Here is a 6,535-nt window from a genome sequence, read left to right as displayed (position 1 = left end):
CTTCTCTTCTCTTCTCTTCTCTTCTCTTCTCTTCTCTTCTCTTCTCTTCTTTTTCTTCCTTTCTTTCAAAGGTTTAGGGCACATACTTTGGTCTTTAATGAAAGAAGTTTCTGTACTGCAGGACTTCTTAGTCTATATAAATATTGTGGAATTTTAAGCAGGGGCTGTATGCTCTGTAGCATTTCTCAAACCTATGTGACCACTTATCCTCTTTTTTAATAATTTAATTTAATTTTTTAATTTGTCAGAGGGAGTGTGTGCTCACCAAGGAGAGACAGAGTTAAGGAAAGTGAGTGGGGATGGTCACACTGAAGTAACTTCTCCATTTCTCCTCCCTTTTGGAATTTTAGGCACATGCACATGGGTGCACCCGGTGTGATTTCCTTTTTTTTTTTTTTTTTTTTTTGAGAGAGGTTTTCTCTCTAGGGCATGTGCTCTTGCATCTTCCTCCTGCCTCTTTTCTTCTTTTATGTGGGCCCCACCATGGTCAGTCAACTTTTTGGGATAGAGAGAGACAGAGGGACAGAAAGTGAGAAATCACCCCACAGGGAAGATGGCCATGCCACAGTCCCTTCTCCTCCATTTTCCTTTTGGGATTTGGGGCATGCATGCACACAGAGTGAGTTTTAAGCTGCTGTCCAGGATTGAACTGCAGTCGACTATGGGGGAGTCCAGTGATGAAACCATTAAGCCATCTGCTGCTCCCATGCCTGGTTTGATTTTTCAAACTGCTGGGCTCAGGATACAAACCACACAATTGGCCATGTGGATCCCAGTAGCCCAAGTGACCATGTCACCAGCTGTCCCCATTTTTATCCTAAGGATATATTAGTAGACCTTTGCTTGTAAGCAGAAGCCAGGTTCTGGATATTAGGGTGTGGACAGCTTTCAAGGCTATTTTTCTGTGTACCACAAAGACTTAGAACAGATATTTTAAACAATTGATAGGACTTACCTTGTAGCTTAGTTTCTAGCCCCAGAAGTCCATGTGATATGTAAATAGGATGAAGGAGATAGAAAAAGATATTATGATCAAGCACTAGTTGAGTAATTGTTCTGCTTTTCAACCATTGTGATACATGTGGTCTCTGTCTTCCTGCTTGCTTCCTTTAGAGAAATAGCCCTAAAGTTATAAAAGCAGGAATATGGGTGTCTTGGGACCAGCAGTTGGCGTAAGGGCTATGTCGCTGGACTCCAATGTAGTTGACTGCGGTTCAAGTCCCAGATCTGGTGGCTTAAACTAGCATTGGATTTGTGTGCGTGCGTGCGTGCCCAAGATCCCAAGAGGAGAATGGAGGAGAAGGGATTGCGACATGGCCATCCTCCCAGGGGAGTGATTTCTCACTTTCTGTCTTTCTGGCGAGCGCATGTACCCTATAGCAAAAACCTCTTTCAATAGAAAAGAAGGTAGCATTGCACCCACACCGGAATTGGTATGTGAAGCTCCTCGTGTCCACTGGGTCAATGATTTGGGCGCAGGAAAAGGTGGTGGCAACCTGTGAACAGAATGTGAGCATGAAAGCCTTTCTACACTGTTGGGCTGGCTCCAGGATAAAGGAGGCCTATTTAAGACACCTCCTTAGACAGTGTTGATCTCTTTATTTCTCAGTCTCATTGGCTGCACCGATTTCCTCCATGACATTAAACAGCCATTGTATGATTTTTTTTTTTTTTTGTTAGTAGCACACGATTTTTCCAAACTGACAACAAACAAATAAAAGCAGCAAGAACAGAAAGGTTACGCTTTTCATCTCTGTCTGGGTAAACAAACCCTGTAATTACCATAACTCAAATTGCTGTTGAAACTCTCCATATTTTAATGTGCATTCTGTTGCTCTTGCTACTACATCTCTGCATATATCCAGGGAAGTTAATCCTGAATTAGGAAACAGAAAAACTGATTAAAATAAAATTGGACCAAGTCCATAATTTTTATATTCATAAGATTCAAAATTTCTGTGTGGAAATGTGCAGTACAAATTGAATTACTTTCTGGAGTAATAACTGAAAGAAAAAAAAAGGAAAGCGAAACAATGGTAAAATATGGGTATTCATGCAGGGAGATGTATGAATTAAGCTCGCTGTAGATTCGGTTGATTGTGATTCAATACTCTCTGCCCCTGAGAAACAACCTTTACTTGCGAGGCTACTCTAACCCAGTTATCTTCAGTCTAGAATGGTTATTATCCAGTTCTATATAGCTGTATTTCCTCAAATTTCATACTTTTGCAAAAAGATGTTTTTCACTGAGAGTCGACTAACATTATTAGTTCTCACAAATGTTTTAATCACTGTCTTTCCCAATTGCCTTTAGGATAAAAGAGCAGTTGTAAATGTTCATAGAAAAGTTAGAAAGGTGAGAGGCCATGGTTTTGGTGCCTGTAGGCATGGGCTAGGTGAAATTGAGTATGAAGAAAATTATGTAAAAAATTCGTTTCTACATTTTCTCTTTAACAACTTGGAATGATTAAGTTGTCCCTAGTATAGGCCTTTTTCTTTTCCTTCCAGAACCACTCTCTGACCTTCTACACTTGTTCTCTGCCCTCGGAGACTAACCTGTAGGGACCCACCAATGAGCTCTCTATATTCTGGCTTCTATTTGGGTTTGGACGATGGAGAGCTTCCTCAGGAGGTCAGTGGAGAGGGTAAGGCCAGGGTCCCCTGTGGCTGGCTCTGTCCTACTGAGGACCACTGCTCTTGTCAAAGCTGCCCTCTCTTCCAGGCTCTGGAGACCACTTTATCCCCTTACTCCTCCAGGCATAGTTACTAGCTTTGGGTACTGCACTATTCCTTGTGGATTTGGGTCCCATCCATACCTTGCTCACACTTTTTTTTTTTTTTTTTGAGAGGCTTTTGGTATATAGTGTGCATGCTCATCAGAAGGACAGAGAGAGGGAACCAGCAGTTAGCGTAATGGCTATGTCGCTGGATTCCCACGTAGTCAACCGTAGTTCGCGCCCCAGACCCGGTGGCTTAGAACTCACGCCAGGCGCGTGTGCATGCGTGCCCAAGATCCTGAGAGGAGAGTGGAGGAGAAGGGATTGTGGCGTGGCCATCCCCCCTGGGGGGGGATTTCTCGCTTTCTATCTCTATGTCTCTCTCTGTCTGTCTGGCGAGCGCACATGCCCTATAGCGAAAACCTCTCAAAAAAACAAGAAAGAGAGAGAAAGAGAGACAGAAAGCGAGAAATCACTCCCCAGAGGGGATAGCCACACCACAATCCCTTCTCCTCTGTTCTCCTCTCGGGATCTTGGGCACACACGCACATATGCCCAGCATGAGTTTAAGCCACCGGGTTCAGGACTCGAACTGGTAGTCCAGTGACATAGCCATTACGCCAACTGCTGGTCCCATCTTGCTCACACTTTTATAAATAGTTCCTTCAGCAAACCTTCCTCAAATGACACAAAATTAGCAGCTTGAAACAATAGAATTTCATTCTGTTACCATTCCTGAGCCCAGAATTCTGAAATGAGCCCTATGTGGCTGAAAGTGAAGTGTCCCCAGGGCCTCACTAGGGGAGAATCTATTTCCTTGCTCTTTGCCACATCTAGAACTGCATTCCTTGGCTCATGGTCCTTCTTTATGTTTAAAAGCAGCGATGTAGCATTTCCTCTTTGAGTTTGTTTTTCTCTCTGCTTCCATATGACCATCTTCTGTCTATAGTCAAATCTCCATCTGCTCCTCCCCTACTAAGATACTCGTGCTCATATCGAGGGCTCCTCCTGATAATCTAGGATGATTGCCCCATCTCAAGACCCTAAATCACATCCACAATGGCCCTTTTTCCCATATAAATTTAACATTTGCAGATTCTAGGGCTTAGCATATACCTCATTAATAGTGAAATAAAGGGGGCTAAAAATAACAATGATAAAAACAAGAGTGAGTTAGAAATCCCAGAAAGTAAGACCAGTATGTTCAGAGACCCAGGGAGCACAGAGGGAGTGTGGAATGTGGGGCATGGCTGGTGTGGGTGGGATCTGAGACAAGTGGAGAAGGCTCCAGAGTGAGTTCGAGACCAGACCTCAAAGGAACCTTAGGCTTTGCATTCCCCTCAGTGCCCTGCATTCACTCGTCCTTTCAACAAATATTTGTCGAATACATTCTATGTGCGAAGCACTGGTCTAGACTTTGGGGATATAGCAAGGGACAGAACAGATAAAAGTAAGTCTGATAGTAAATAGAAGACAGGATTAAAGTAAATAGACTGTGTGTTAAGGAGAAAAGGAAAGGAAAGGAGTAAGATGTGGAATGTACACTTAAGGTTTTAGACAGAGTTGCCAGGGAAGGCCTCAGTGAGAGTGTAGGGATGGGAGGTAGGGATCGTTTTACCAAACTTCAAGGATTTGATATCTTGGGGAAGGACATTCCAGGCAGAAGGCACAGCAAGCACTAAGATCCTGAGGTGCGAACTCACCTGTAAGGTCGGTGTGGTCTGAACAGAGTGACAGAAGACAAAGAGTTGTCAGAGAAGAGGTCACAGAAGCTCTTGTAAGCCTTATCCTTACATGGATTGAAATGGGAAGCCATTGGTAGATTTTGATAAGAGGAATGATAAGATCTATACAATTTGACAGGACTGTTGGGACTGATGAAAAGAGGCGGGAGAGGAAGGCCTGATGTGGAAATGCCCTTTCTTACTGAAGCTGCTGCAGTGATCTCTGTAAGACACGATCCTGTGGTAGCGTGGATCAGAGAGGTAGCAAGAGCTGGTGAGAAGTGGCTAGATTCTGGACAGTTGCTGAAGCCCACAGGATTTGCTGAGGGGTCAGACCTAAGGTATGAGGAGAGAAGTCAAGAACGGTGCCATGCTTCATGGTGAGGATGGGTTGCCATGTATGAGTGAGAGTGCTCAAAGAGCAGCTTTGGAACGAAGATCAGGAGCTCAGTTTTGGACACAAGTCCCAAATGCACAAATAATACTGTTTAATAATAATAATATTTTAAAGATAGAAGAATGGGCCATTAATTTGTAAATGTACCCATGTGCTTTAGGACATAAAATAGTGATCATGTCTCTCCAATATTGCGCTGGTTGTGGAGTAGTTTAATATCTTCCAATATCTGTTACTGCTTATTTCCCTGAACTTCTCACTTCCTCAAAAACAATGCCACCATCTCCTTTTATTATTAATTAATTTTTTTAAACTTTATTTACTTATTTATTTAATTTGACTAGAGAGGGACAGAGTAAAAATGAGAGAGAGAGAAAGGGAAAGCAAGTAAGCAAGCCACCAGCTCTGGGACTTGAACCACAGTCACCCATATGGAAGGCCAGCACCTCTGGCCTGCTGGACCCATCTTTTTATTATTTTATAGAGGTTTGGCCTTAGATTGTGTGTGCTCACCAGAGAGAGAGAGAGATAATTTTTTGGGAGCTTTAATGACACCCATTCTAGGGACCAGCAGGTGGTGAAATGGTTACATCTCTGGACTACCACATAGTTTACCGGGGTTCAAGTCCTGGACCCAGTAGCTTCAAACTCACATGTGTGCGTGTGTGTGTGTGTGTGTGTGTGTGTGTATGTGTGCATGCCCGCATGCCCAAAATCTTGGGAGGAGAATGGAGAAGGGATTGAAACATGGCCATTTGCATGGGGAGTGATTTCTTGCTTTCTGTCTCTCTGTTTCTCTCTGTCTCTGTGGTGAGTGCACATGCCCTATTTCAAAAATCTCTCTCAAAAAATAAAAAAGACACCCATTCTGGAGTTTCTTATTTGCTAAATCTTTGGTTTAGCTTGGACTTCGCTTTTTCTTTCTTTCTTTCTTTTTTTTTTTTAGAGAGAAATTTTTGCTATAGGGCAGGTGCCCTCTCTGGAAGGACAGAAACAGAAAGTGAGAAATCACCCCCTCTGAGAGGGAATGGCCATGCCACAATCTCTTCTCCTCCATTCTCCTCTCAGGATCTGGGGTGCATGCACCCAGCATGAGTTTCAAACTGCCAGGTACGGGACTTGAACCATGGTTGGCCTTGTGGAAGTCCACCAACATAACCACCATGCCATCTGTTGGTCATGGTATAAGTTTCAAGCCAACAGGTCCAGGACTTGAATGCTCAGCCATGTGGCAATCCAGTGATATAACCACTATGCCATATGCTGGTCCCCATAACCGTTTTATTTCTTTATTTTAAAAGGTTTTTGCAATAAGGTGTGTGTGCTTCTGGGAGAGAAAGAGAGACAGAGGGAAAGTGAGAAATCACCCCCCAGGGAGGAGGGTCATATAATAATCCCTTTTTCATTCTCCTCCTGGGATTTTGATAATAACCCCTTTTTCATTCTCCTCCTGGGATTTTGGGCACACATGCTGGTGTGACTTTTCAAACTGCCAGGTCCTGGACTTGAACCATGGTCAGCCATGTGGGAGTCCAGTGCCTCAATCACTATACCACTTGCTGGCTCCAAAGTATTCCTTTTTAAAGTTTTATTTATTTATTCATGGTAGAGGGTGCATGAATGCATATGTGTGTGTGCATGAGAGAGAAAGAGAGAGAGAGAGAGAGAGAGAGAGTCCTCAAATCTTCAATAGGATG

Source organism: Tupaia chinensis, unplaced genomic scaffold (genome assembly GCF_000334495.1).
Source record: "Tupaia chinensis unplaced genomic scaffold, TupChi_1.0 Scaffold000312_2, whole genome shotgun sequence".
Taxonomy (NCBI): domain Eukaryota; kingdom Metazoa; phylum Chordata; class Mammalia; order Scandentia; family Tupaiidae; genus Tupaia; species Tupaia belangeri.
This window is presented reverse-complemented; position numbering follows the sequence as displayed.